The following is a 14,538-nucleotide window of genomic DNA, read 5'->3' as shown; positions in this document are numbered from 1 at the left end:
AGACGCCTCGAATTCCAGTTTGTACCCCTGAGATACTATTTGAAGGATCCAGGGATCCACCTGTGAGCGAGCCGACTGATCGCTGAAATTCTTGAGGCGGCCCCCCACCGTACCAGGCTCCGCCTGTGGAGCCCCACCGTCATGCGGCGGACTTGGCAGAAGAAGCGGGGGAGGACTTTTCCTCCTGGGAACCTGCTGTTTGTTGCAGCCTTTTTCCCCTACCTCTGCCTCTGGATAGAAAAGACCCGCCTTTTCCACGCCTGTTTTTCTGGGTCCGAAAGGACTGAACCTGATAAAACGGCGCCTTCTTAGGCTGTGAGGGGACATGGGGTAAAAATGCTGACTTCCCAGACGTTGCTGTGGAAACTAGGTCCGAGAGACCATCCCCAAATAATTCCTCACCCTTATATGGCAACACTTCCATGTGCCTTTTAGAATCTGCATCTCCTGTCCACTGGCGAGTCCATAAGTCTCTCCTAGCAGAAATGGACAATGCACTAACTTTAGATGCCAGTCGGCAGATTTCCCTCTGTGCATCTCTCATATATAAGACTGAGTCTTTTATATGGTCTATGGTTAACAGGATCGTGTCTCTGTCTAATGTGTCAATATTTTCTGACAGTTTATCTGACCAAGCAGCGGCAGCACTGCACATCCAAGCTGACGCAATAGCTGGCCTAAGTATAATGCCTGAGTGTGTATATACAGACTTCAGGATCGCCTCCTGCTTTCTATCAGCAGGTTCCTTGAGGGCGGCCGTATCCGGAGACGGTAGTGCCACCTTTTTTGACAAACGTGTGAGCGCTTTATCCACCCTAGGAGGTGTTTCCCAACGTGACCTATGCTCTGGCGGGAAAGGGAACGCCATTAGTACCTTCTTAGGAATTACCAATTTTTTATCAGGGAAAGCCCACGCTTCTTCACACACTTCATTTAATTCATCTGATGGGGGAAAAACTACGGGTAGTTTTTTCTCCCCAAACATAATACCCTTTTTAGTGGTACCTGTATTTATGTCAGAAATGTGTAACACCTCTTTCATTGCCTCAATCATGCAGTGAATGGCCTTAGTGGGCATCAGATTAGACTCATCGTCGTCGACACTGGTGTCAGTATCAGTGTCGACATCTGGGTCTGCGGTCTGAGGTAGCGGGCGTTTTAGAGCCCCTGATGACCTGTGCGACGCCTGGGCAGGCACGAGCTGAGAAGTCGGCTGTCCCACATTTGGCATGTCGTCAAATTTCTTATGTAAGGAGTCTATACGTGCACTCATTTCTTTCCATAAGCTCAACCACTCAGGTGTCTGCCCCGCAGGGGGTGACATCCCTTCTAAAGGCATCTGCTCCGTCTCCACATCATTATCCTCATCAAACATGTCGACACAGCCGTACCGACACACCGCACACACACAAGGAATGCTCCGATAGAGGACAGGACCCACAAAAGCCCTTTGGGGGGACAGAGTGAGAGTATGCCAGCACACACCAGAGCGCTATATAACTGAGTTATGTCCCCTATAGCTGCTTTTTCTATATAATTTATACAGCGCCTAAATTTAGTGCCCCCCCTCTCTTTTTTTACCCTTTTCTGTAGTGTAGACTGCAGGGGAGAGCCAGGGAGCTTCCTTCCAGTGAATCTGTGATTGAGAAATGGCGCCAGTGTGCTGCAGGAGATAGCTCCGCCCCTTTTCCGCGGCCTATTCTCCCGCTTTTTTCTGGATTCTGGCAGGGGTATTTTCCACATATATAGCCTCTAGGGCTATATATTGTGGTATTTTTGCCAGCCAAGGTGTTATAATTGCTTCTCAGGGCGCCCCCCCCCCCCCAGCGCCCTGCACCCTCAGTGACCGGAGTGTGAAGTGTGTGTGAGGAGCAATGGCGCACAGCTGCAGTGCTGTGCGCTACCTTGGAGAAGACTGATGTCTTCTGCCGCCGATTTTCCGGACCTCTTCTTGCTTCTGGCTCTGTAAGGGGGACGGCGGCGCGGCTCCGGGACCGAACACCAAGGACTGGGCCTGCGGTCGATCCCTCTGGAGCTAATGGTGTCCAGTAGCCTAAGAAGCCCAATCCGGCTGCAAGCAGGCGAGTTCGCTTCTTCTCCCCTTAGTCCCTCGCTGCAGTGAGCCTGTTGCCAGCAGGTCTCACTGAAAATAAAAAACCTAAGTCTATCTTTCTTTCTAAGAGCTCAGGAGAGCCCCTAGTGTGCATCCAACCTCGGCCGGGCACAAAATCTAACTGAGGCTTGGAGGAGGGTCATAGTGGGAGGAGCCAGTGCACACCAGGTAGTCATAAATCTTTCTAGAGTGCCCAGCCTCCTTCGGAGCCCGCTATTCCCCATGGTCCTTACGGAGTTCCCAGCATCCACTAGGACGTCAGAGAAACAGTATTCAAATTTTTAAAAAAGGCTATCAGCCCCCCATCCACCACCCTTGGATGAGGGGGACAGCCCAGGGCTTCACCCCTGGCCCTTGAGTGGCTGGAGGGGGGGACCCCTTGATCTAAGGGGTTCCCACTCCTCCAGGGTACCCCGGCCAGGGGTGACTAGTTGGGTATGTAATGCCAGGGCCGCAGGGACCACTATAAAAGTATCCCCCGGCTGTGGCATTATGTACCTGGCTAGTGGAGCCCGGTGCTGGTTTAAAAAATACGGGGGACCCCTACGCTTTTTGTCCCCCATATTTTTGGAACCAGGACCAGGCGCAGAGCCCGGTGCTGGTTGATTAAATATGGGGGAACCCCTGTCATTCCCCCCCCCCATATTTTTCCCTATATTTTTTAAACCAGGACCGGCTCAAAGAGCCCGAGGCTGGTTATGCTTAGGAGGGGGGACCCCACGCAATTTTTGTTTCAGTTTTTACACTAAACTGACCCTTTCCCATAGATAACCATGCACAGATCTCACTGATCCGTGCATAGCTATCCAAACTCGACTGGAAAAAGCAGGTCTATTTTTTTGCTGCTTTTTTTAACGAATCGAAATAAATAGACCCGCACTTGAGCACTCAGAGACTAATACCCAAATACGAATGAATAGTGAATGCCCGTATTGTATGAAATAACAGCCGCGTTTGACCGATGGTCTATTCATTCGTATTTCAGAACTTTGCCAATCAAACCATTACGAATAGACCAGACACTGCCGAGTTTTCTGCTTAGTGAATTCCCGGATTGGGACTTAGAAGAAAAAACACAAATCGGCCAAACTCGGATTTTTAGTAAATACTGGCCGCTGAGAGCACAATGCAGCTACAAGTGTGATAGAAATACACCTTAAACCTTAGCAGGAAATGGGACACGACACCAAATTGTATTTCAAAACTATGTTGGGGTCCAACCCACCAACGGTTATTTTACTAGCAGGGTGTAACAAGCATAATACAATACAATAAAAGAAAAGGCTACAGTCAATGGTACATACGTTTGTTCGCCTGCGCTTCCCGGTCCGGTACTCAATCATCAAGGTGGATGATCTTCAGAGATTGTGTGTGACCGGGCCTGCAGCTGGCTATTTATACATTTGTCCAAAACCTAACACAATGGAAACTGTAATCTATTTGTCTATTGGTCACTGGGATGGTAATTTACAGTACAGGAGAGGTCATAGGTCGGTTTGAATAGGTGGGCGATGTCTGGTCCAGGTGCACTTGCAGATGTTCTCCACTGGGTTCCCGACGAATATCAGGAGTACAGTAAATACAGTTGATATTAATATTCTGCTCCTGCGCATAACTATTCGCAGGAGCGTGCGATCTTCCGCAAACCAACACCAGAATATTGCTCTAAAAATACCCTACAGCTGAATACCAAACACCACCTCCTAACCTAATTCTGTCCCCTCATATCCTGTAAAGGTGAATCCCTTTGTTATTATAGCCTTTAAGCAAGTGTAACTCGCTGGTGTGTTGCATGCTGACTATGTGTAAATCGTGCACTATGTGTATTAAATATGTAATGTGTTTTTATGGCTTTTCCATGCGATCACAAACACTACCGCAATTACTCATACCATGCGCTAATACGCAGGACCGCGTGAGCGGCCATACGCAACTTGCGAATATGTGCACGCACGGCAGAACAAGTACACGCACGGAGGCCATCTGTGTGTAGTTTGTACATGATGTGTGTACTGAAATATTTTCGACTTTGACAAATGTGCTCTACCTGGTGCAATGTGTATAATGTGCTCTGCCTGGTGCAATATGTATAATGTGCTTTACCTGGTGCAATGTGTATAATGTGCTCTGCCTGGTGCAATATGTATAATGTGCTTTACCTGGTGCAATGTGTATAATGTGCTCTACCTTGTGCAAAGTGTATAACGTGCTCTACCTGGTGCAATGTGTATAATGTGCTTTTCCTGGTGCAATGTGTATAATGTGCTTTACATGGTGCAATGTGTATAATGTGCTTTATCTGGTGCAATGTGTATAATGTGCTCTGCCTGGTGCAAAGTGTATACCGTGCTCTTCCTGGCGCAAAGTGTAGAAGGTGCTCTATCTGGTACAATATGTATAAAATGTTCTACCTGGCGCAGTGTGTATAGGAGGTTCTACCTGGTGTAATATGTATAAGCGGCACTACTGTGTGGTGTAATGTGAATTGGCACTATTATGTGGCCACGCCCCTTCCCCACGAAACCATGCCCCTAAAATTTTGCAGTGCGCACTTACAATCCCTTCATATAATCAGGCCTTCTGAGCATTAATGCTGCCCACGACAGACTCCACCCTCTCAACAGACCCCACCCCTATTTGGGCTGCTTCCATAAATTTCACGGGCTGGGTTTTGATCCCAATCCATCCCTGAATGTTGCATAATATTTTGCAATTTACATTAATTTTTTCCAGATTCGGTCACGCTAACTCAGTAGCCAGGCCCCATGGATGTTTCACGGCTCTGACTGAATTACAAAATATTATATTCTATTACTTGGAGGAGAGAATCATTAATTTTGGAATATAAGTTCACAACTTTGGTGTTTTGAATGTCCCTAAGCAGTGAGAGCTATCTCTGGCTGCAGATCTCCTATGCAGGTGTGGGAGGCCAGAGAAGGACAATACGTAATGTAGATAAGTATGTAACAAATGTTGTTTTATTTCATGTAAATCCAGTGTTTTAAAACAATTACCTTGTCATAGTACTCTGCACGTATTTTCTGGGTGGAGACTTGCTTAGCAGCACACTTGTCTCTTGTGAACTCCATGTATTACAGATGCCATGTGTCCTGTTTTAGTCACATTATTTTGCCCTGCTGCTGTGGAGAATACGCTTCAAAGAATTTAAAAGGATAACAGTGTATAGTAATATAGTGCAACTGTGACATCATTTGTGATGATACTGGGTAAGGTAAGTACGCACAGTACTTACATGTGTTCCCTATCAGCAGTGTATTTATATAGACACTGTGCCCACAAAGAGCTCATACAGAGACTGTCTCTCTCCATCTGCCCAGCCAGCAATCCCACATGATGATGTGTGTATATAATGTATGTGCTGTGTCTCCCTGTGCCTGGCTGCCATAGTCCCTCCCCCTCTCTCTGACACACAGACACTGTCACATCCCCCCCTCCTCCTGCTGCCTCTCACACACACTCTCTCTCTCTGTGTTGTCATTCTGCTGCTGCTGCCACCCCCCACTCCGTCCCCAGCAGCAGCAGCAGCAGCAGCAGCAGCGGCTCCGTGCCCCAGGACCTCCTCATTCCATGCGACTGCACAGCACACCCGACAAGGTAAGCGGGCACAGAGAGCAGCAGCGCCCCCTCCCCGCCCCCCAGCGGGCTCCTCATGACCGGCTCAGTGTAACTGTGGGGACAGTGTGCACGGGGAATCCCAGGCAGCAGCAGAAGACATGATGGCAGCGATCAGCCCGGGGTACGAAGCATCTGCCTCCGCCACTGCTGCTCACTCCCCAGCCACCACCATCATCATAAGTAATCTCTGGGTGGCTGCCCATGCCCCCTCTGTCCTCCCCCCCTCCCCAGCTCTGGCTGCACGCTGAGAGGTGCGGGGTCAGGTTCCCTTATGCTGCTGCAGACCCCCGGCGCTTGCAGTGTCCGGCCGCACCGTCCTGTGCAGGGGGAAAGGCGCCCTGGCTGCTGGGGGTGGGAAGCCTGGTGGTGTCATCAGGGCCTACATGTTTGTTGTGAAACCCAGTCCAGTCAGTGTGCATGGGAGGAGAGAGCCTGAGGAGAGTTACAGGGGTCCCTCCCCGTGTGCTCCCGGGTACTGTTGTCCTCACCGGCCGGGTGGCACCGGCAGAGTGTGGGCATGGGCAGCGCCACACCACTTTCCCTCCAGGGCATCAGTGATCCCATTACTATCCATCTGCCTTACCCTGCTGTGAGTGGCAGACATGGTGCCTGAAGTTTGCTGTCACTCCTGTTTATGACTCCTGTGTTCTCTCTACTTTCACTTTTTTTAGTATATTTTTGCAGCCCTCCTGGTGTATCCCCAGCTGTGCCCGGCCCAGTAACCCGCCTGAGCTAGAAATGCTAAATATCACAGGGTTAGGAATAAACATGGTTATGTTGGTGTTGGGTAAATGATGGATGTTGTAAAATGGAATATAATAAATATTGCAGGAATAAGGGCTGTATGTACAGTACTTTGTATATACCGCTCTCATTGCTAGCCATGGCATGTTTGAGGGGTGGATCTGTTTTTATAAAAGTAAATATGGTTTTTATTTTTTATGTTCCATGAGTATTTTTATTAATGTATGTTTTTTTTTTTTTAAGCGGTTTGTTGTGTATGGGGCAGGTGTATTAAGCCTGGAGAAGTGATAAAGCAGTGATACGTGCAAGGAGAAAATGCACCAGCCAATCGGGTCCGAACTGTCATTTTTCAAACCTGTAATGATTGGCTGATGCGTTACCACCTTCGACTTATCACTGCTTTATCACTTCTCCAGGCTTAATACATCTGCCCCATGGCCCTGCCTTTTATACCTTACATTCTGGTAGCTCAAACAGATGGAAATAAATGGTAGTGACGCCATTACTTCACTGTGCTTTCTCCTGTCAGTCAGACACGGTTGCCATCGTTGGCCTTTGCAAGATTGTCTATAGCACTATGGGCCTCATTCTGATATGGTTGTTCTTGCTAACTTTTGACATGCACAATGCGATTATATGCTAATATTGGTAGAAGCTACCTTGAGCAATGGGATGCCCACTGCAGTCCGTGCATTTCCATCTAACGGCGTATAATTGCTGATACATCGGTACCATTGATGCAAATCAGAACATATCACAGAGCCTGAGTATCTCTGTAGACGTCCAGGCTGAGCTGCTCTCAAGGAGCACGTAAGATTGCAAATTCTAATTTATGCATGCTCCGAAAACGCTGTCTGGATGGCCATGATACAACTGCATTTATCTGACCACTCCCCATTACCACCCCAAAATGCTCTCCTCCTGTCACTCACTTGGCGACTAATTCCTCGGTTTGACCGCTATAGCAGATCATTTGTGCACAAAGCAGTTCAAACACGTGCAGTAAGAAAAGATTGGCTGATTTGCTTACAATAGCAGCATTGCAACCGCATCTGAATGAGGCCCAATATGCCCCTTAAAGGGACACCCTACAATCACGGACATTTTGAAAACCAGCTTAAAAAATAAATAAATATATATATGTGTATGTGTGTGTTACACCACATTTTTATGACGTTTAATATTTAAGAGAAACAAAAACTAAAAAAAAAAATCCTAATTTGAGTTTGCTATAATTTTCCACAAAGCTACTTGAATCTATATTCCACCTGGCCTCATCTCAGGATTTCCTGGTAAGGAACTGGTGATTCTACATAGTTGTTTTATTTGCATATAGGGGGTCATTCCGAGATGATCGATTCACACTGACATGCGGGGGGACCCCCAGCACAGGGCTATCCCGACCCGCATGTCCGTGCCCCCCCCCCCCCCCCAACCCCCCCGCAGAAGTGCAAAGGCATCACACAGCGGCAATGCCTTTGCACTTCAAGAGTAGCTCCCGACCAGCACAGCTTTAGCGTGCTGGCCGGGAGCTACTCCTCACTCCCCGGCCCGCAGCGGCTGCGTGTGACGTCACGCAGCCGCTGCGGGACGCTCCCTGTTTGGTCCGGCCACGCTTGCGTTGGCTGGACCACGCCTACGAAACGGCGGCCAAACCCAGCCGTTCCGCCCAGCGACCGCCTCTGCCTGTCAATCAGGCAGAGGCGATCATAGTGGTCCGACAGCCTTCGGCCGTCTGGCATGCGCAGTTCTGAACTGATCACACCGCTGCGATCAACTGCAGCGTGCGATCGGGTCAGAATGACCCCCATAGCCTCCAGTCTACAGGCTAGACATCACATGCAATTTGAGGTGAATGTGACCATAATTCAGCAAAAATAGTTTGAATGAAGTACCTGTCCTAACCTGATTTTGTCTTCTGTTTTCAGGCAGAGCAAAGAACTGAGGGTGCCACCCCTTATAGTAATAGCTGGCCTTTCACAAACCTTCACTAAAGTTCATGTCCACGGTTGTTATCTGTGCCCCATACACTAGCAAATGCCACCAGTTTCCTGTAACTGGCACACTGACACGCAACATTAAAAATATAGTGGCTGATTATGTATGAAGCGCGTATCTGGAGGGGGGCTGTGCATTTCATGTTCTGCAGTTGAACGTTTTAACCATCAAGTAATTTATACAAGTTCCTTGTGTGTGTTTGCTTTACAGCTAAAGTACATAATCTGTTCTTAAACACTAAATAAGAATGTGTCATTTTACTATTTTCAAATTCAGTTTTATCTCGGAGCTTGTGTAAAATATTTTTATATTATCCTGCACATTCAGGTTTTGAGTGTTTCCTCAGTGATCATTTGGTGACATTAGCAGGCCATGTTTAACTAGTTTTGTGTATGCTTTTTTGGGGGTTTGAATGTTGATGGTTTGTTATAATTATTTGTCTTATCCTCCAATTTCTAAAACAAAAGTATGTTTTGTATTTTCTAGATCTGTTTTTATGATTTTTTTGGAAAATAGACTTCACTTCAGTTTTGCAGACTTAACCAGAAGACGCTATCACAACCCAGGTGAGCTTGAAAGCAATAGTATATGTTGTGTCCATTCATCCATTCTCAGTCATTTGTGTTTTTAAAAAGTATGTATGCCTGGATTATCGGTAATAGTGAACCAAAGACACCTACTGTATATTATGGAAAGTTGTGCATCTGTTTGCTGTGTTTTTAATAAGATGGTTTCCTCTCTCAACACACTGACAATTGAAGCATTGAGTAAATAAATTCCTAACTCCCGCAACATGATTGGTGATGCGTAGTTAATGGTAAAACCTGGTTTATGCGATTTAAAAACTTCCATTTAAACAAGCCATGCTATGATTTAAGTGCATTTTCAACAGGTTGTATAGCAAATTTATATAATGAAACCAATGAATGCATCCCCTTCACAAGGTTACAAGTTACACACAAAGGAAAGTGTACAGTGACCATAGGAATTAGTCTAAATGGTGTATGGAAAATCGTAAGCATTATATGTGGAATATTGAGGGGAAAAAAAGGTGCAGAGGTTCATTCAGTGGGAACGCTTTCTGTAAGGAGGGAGCAAGACAGCCAGGCAGCTCCTAAAAAGAGGCCTGGAAATCTTTACACAGAAATCCTGTCTCCTGCACTCCCCTAAAATGGTGGTGAGACGTAATCGCTGCCCCCTCCCTGCCCCCAAACGGCTGTAGACTGTCAATCTACTTATGTCTGCAGCTGTAGTGCATCCAACAACGCAGGACCCGTATTGCACATAGGGTTGGCTGGTTTAAACCATGGTTTATACCAAATGGTTTAAAAAAACAACACTTTTTTAAAATTTTAAATATGCTGTTACTACAGGCACAACACCGTGACTTCTTAAATAAAGCTTATTGTAAGGAAATCCCTGGTGGTATTCCACATTCTTGTTGCTTGTGGTCTTCATCTAAGTAAGCTGAACCAATGCAGTAAATCACACACACAACATAGATATAGGGAGGTGAATCAGATAAGAGAGGTACAAAATCTGCCTAGCATCAAGCTTGTCCCCTACCATTCCCATAAGAGAGGAAAAAAACCACAGTTAACACTCACAGTCCCAAAGAGTAAACAACACCAACACGTTAAACAGGTAATACACAGAAAAACATCTCATGGTCTAATCTTCATGTTTACTTCAATTCAAAACCTAATGTATTTCCCATTATTGAACAACTTCTGACTGCTCAATCATCTTCAGCTAGTGTAGAAAGAATTTTTTTCTTCTTTTGGTTTAGTTAATTCAAAACTTCAGAACAGACTGGAAAGTGAAAAGGCATCTAAACTCGTGTTTTTATTCAAAATGTTGAATGCATGTTTTAATTATATTTAGTCTAAAATTGGTTTTATTGGAAGAAGATTTCAAATAAATCATATCAAAGCCTAATAACTTTGGATTGTTAATGTTAGAAAGCATTAAAACATGGTTGATCAAGGTTTCTAGTACATACACTAGCAATGTTTTACAGTATTATAACAAATAGGATTCCATTTTTTTCCATTAAAATGTTAATTCAAAAAATAAACCCAACGATTTAAACCAAAAAAAGCGAGTTTAAACCCCCCCCCCCCAAAAAAAAAACCCTGTGTTTTGTTTTTCCCCCTAACCTTGGCACATACACGGTATGGGTGTGGGTTATGCGCAAAGTACCCATGGTACTACGTGACATGAGGCTCAGAGCCGACAGGACCTGAGTTAGGCCCATAGGCAGGAATCCAGTAGAGAGTTTGAGAGGAGCATAGTCAAACACAGCAAGGGAAGCACAATAGATAATGCTTGCAGCAGTATTTCTCTATCGTCCTAAGTGGATGCTGGGGTTCCTGAAAGGACCATGGGGAATAGCGGCTCCGCAGGAGACAGGGCACAAAAAAGTAAAGCTTTACTAGGTCAGGTGGTGTGCACTGGCTCCTCCCCCTATGACCCTCCTCCAGACTCCAGTTAGATTTTGTGCCCGAACGAGAAGGGTGCAATCTAGGTGGCTCTCCTAAAGAGCTGCTTAGAGAAAGTTTAGTTTAGGTTTTTTTCTTTACAGTGAGTCCTGCTGGCAACAGGATCACTGCAACGTGGGACTTAGGGGGAAAGTAGTAAACTCACCTGCATGCAGAGTGGATTTGCTGCTTGGCTACTGGACACCATTAGCTCCAGAGGGATCGAACACAGGCCCAGCCGTGGAGTCCGGTCCCGGAGCCGCGCCGCCGACCCCCTTGCAGATGCTGAAGCGTGAAGAGGTCCGGAAACCGGCGGCTGAAGACTCCTCAGTCTTCATAAGGTAGCGCACAGCACTGCAGCTGTGCGCCATTTTCCTCTCAGCACACTTCACTGGGCAGTCACTGAGGGTGCAGAGCGCTGGGGGGGGGCGCTCTGAGAGGCAAATATAAACCTTATACAAGGCTAAAAATACCTCACATATAGCCCATAGGGGCTATATGGAGATATTTAACCCCTGCCTGACTGGAAAAATAGCGGGAGAAGAACCCGCCGAAAAAGGGGCGGGGCCTATCTCCTCAGCACACGGCGCCATTTTCTGTCACAGCTCCGCTGGTCAGAACGGCTCCCAGGTCTCTCCCCTGCACTGCACTACAGAAACAGGGTAAAACAGAGAGGGGGGGCACATTAATGGCTATATATATATATATATTAAAGCAGCTATAAGGGAGCACTTAATATAAGGATATCCCTTGTATATATAGCGCTTTGTGGTGTGTGCTGGCAGACTCTCCCTCTGTCTCCCCAAAAGGGCTAGTGGGTCCTGTCTTCATTAGAGCATTCCCTGTGAGTTTGCGGTGTGTGTCGGTACGTGGTGTCGACATGTATGAGGACGATATTGGTGTGGAGGCGGAGCAATTGCCAAATATGCAGATGTCACCCCCCAGGGGGTCGACACCAGAATGGATGCCTTTATTTGTGGAATTACGTGATGGTTTATCTTCCCTTAAACAGTCAGTTGAGGACATGAGGCGGCCGGACAATCAATTAATGCCTGTCCAGGCGCCTCAAACACCGTCAGGGGCTGTAAAACGCCCTTTGCCTCAGTCGGTCGACACAGACCCAGACACGGGCACTGATTCCAGTGACGACGGTAGAAATTCAAACGTATTTTCCAGTAGGGCCACACGTTATATGATTTTGGCAATGAAGGAGACGTTACATTTAGCTGATACTACAGATACCGTAAAACAGGGTATTATGTATGGTGTGAAAAAACTACAAACAGTTTTTCCTGAATCAGAAGAATTAAATGACGTGTGTGATGAAGCGTGGGTTGCTCCTGATAAAAAGTTGATAATTTCAAAAAAGTTATTGGCATTATACCCTTTCCCGCCAGAGGTTAGGGCGCGCTGGGAAACACCCCCTAAGGTGGACAAGGCGCTCACACGCTTATCCAAACAAGTGGCGTTACCCTCTCCTGAGACGGCCGCACTTAAGGATCCATCAGATAGAAAGATGGAAGTTATTCAAAAGAATATATACACACATGCAGGTGTTATACTACGACCAGCTATAGCAACTGCCTGGATGTGCAGTGCTGGAGTAGTTTGGTCAGAATCCCTGATTGAAAATATTGATACCCTAGATAGGGACAATGTTTTACTGTCGTTAGAACAAATAAAGGATGCATTTATCTATATGCGTGATGCACAGAGGGATATTTGCACACTGGCATCTCGGGTGAGTGCTATGTCCATTTCAGCCAGAAGAGCCTTATGGACACGACAGTGGACAGGCGATGCGGATTCAAAACGTCACATGGAGGTTTTGCCGTATAAAGGGGAGGAGTTATTTGGAGTTGGTCTATCAGACTTGGTGGCCACGGCTACTGCCGGGAAATCCACTTTTTTACCTCAAGTCACTCCCCAACAGAGAAAGGCACCGACCTTTCAACCGCAGCCTTTTCGCTCCTACAAAAATAAGAGAGCAAAGGGCTTGTCGTACCTGCCACGAGGCAGAGGAAGAGGGAAGAGACACCAACAGGCAGCTCCTTCCCAGGAACAGAAGCCCTCCCCGGCTCCTGCAAAAACCTCAGCATGACGCTGGGGCCTCTCAAGCGGACTCGGGGACAGTGGGGGGCCGTCTCAAAAATTACAGCGCGCAGTGGGCTCACTCGCAGGTAGACCCCTGGATCCTGCAGATAATATCTCAGGGGTACAGGTTGGAATTAGAGACGGATCCTCCTCATCGTTTCCTGAAGTCTGCCTTACCAACCGTCTCTTCCGAAAGGGAGAGGGTGTTGGAAGCCATTCACAAGCTGTACGCTCAGCAGGTGATAGTCAAAGTACCCCTATTACAACAAGGAAAGGGGTATTATTCCACTCTATTTGTGGTACCGAAGCCGGATGGCTCGGTAAGGCCTATTCTAAATCTGAAGTCCTTGAACCTCTACATAAAAAAGTTCAAGTTCAAGATGGAGTCACTCAGAGCAGTGATAGCGAACCTGGAAGAAGGGGACTTTATGGTATCCTTGGACATCAAGGATGCGTATCTACACGTTCCGATTTACCCCGCACACCAGGGGTACCTCAGGTTCATTGTTCAAAACTGTCACTATCAGTTTCAGACGCTGCCGTTCGGATTGTCCACGGCGCCTCGGGTCTTTACCAAGGTAATGGCCGAGATGATGATTCTTCTTCGAAGAAAAGGCGTATTAGTTATCCCATACTTGGACGATCTCCTAATAAGGGCAAGGTCCAGAGAACAGCTGGAGACAGCTTTAGCACTATCTCAAGAGGTGCTAAGACAACACGGGTGGATTCTGAATATTCCAAAATCCCATTTAATCCCGACAACTCGTCTGCTGTTCCTAGGAATGATTCTGGACACGGTTCAGAAAAAGGTTTTCCTTCCAGAGGAAAAAGCCAAGGAGTTATCCGATCTGGTCAGGAACCTCCTAAAACCAGGAAAAGTGTCAGTACATCAATGCACAAGAGTCCTGGGAAAAATGGTGGCTTCTTACGAAGCAATTCCATTCGGCAGATTCCATGCAAGAATATTCCAAAGGGATCTGTTGGACAAATGGTCAGGGTCGCATCTGCAGATGCACCTGCGAATAACCCTGTCACCAAAGACAAGGGTGTCACTTCTGTGGTGGTTGCAGAAGGCTCACCTATTAGAAGGCCGCAGATTCGGCATTCAGGATTGGATCCTGGTGACCACGGACGCCAGCCTGAGAGGCTGGGGAGCAGTCACACAAGGAAGAAACTTCCAGGGAGTATGGACGAGTCTGGAAAAGTCTCTTCACATAAACATTCTGGAACTAAGAGCAATCTACAATGCTCTAAGCCAGGCGGAACTTCTCCTGCAAGGAAAGCCGGTGTTGATTCAGTCGGACAACATCACGGCGGTCGCCCATGTAAACAGGCAGGGCGGCACAAGAAGCAGGAGTGCAATGGCAGAAGCTGCCAAGATTCTTCGCTGGGCGGAGAATCACGTGATAGCACTGTCAGCAGTGTTCATCCCGGGCGTGGACAACTGGGAAGCAGACTTCCTCAGCAGACACG

At 47.0% G+C, this 14,538-nt stretch overlaps 1 protein-coding gene across 3 annotated transcripts in view; it reads left to right on the top strand.

Moving 5' to 3' along the window:
* Positions 1 to 5,515: 5,515 nt before the first annotated feature.
* The window catches only part of ELF2 (E74 like ETS transcription factor 2), a 300,035-nt gene continuing 291,012 nt past the window's right edge, over positions 5,516 to 14,538 (top strand). The window contains exons 1-2 of one of the 3 annotated variants that reach the window (XM_063920360.1): positions 5,516 to 5,728; positions 8,978 to 9,057. The gene's annotated coding sequence lies outside the window, so the exon portion shown is untranslated. Of the gene's footprint in view, positions 5,729 to 5,787; positions 5,871 to 8,977; positions 9,058 to 14,538 lie in introns of those variants that run through there. The other 2 variants (XM_063920362.1, XM_063920361.1) reach the window with 2 other exon arrangements.

Source organism: Pseudophryne corroboree, chromosome 1 (genome assembly GCF_028390025.1).
Source record: "Pseudophryne corroboree isolate aPseCor3 chromosome 1, aPseCor3.hap2, whole genome shotgun sequence".
NCBI classification, from domain to species: Eukaryota; Metazoa; Chordata; class Amphibia; order Anura; family Myobatrachidae; genus Pseudophryne; species Pseudophryne corroboree.
Note: the sequence above shows the minus strand (reverse complement) of the source record. Positions and strands in the feature narration are given on the sequence as shown.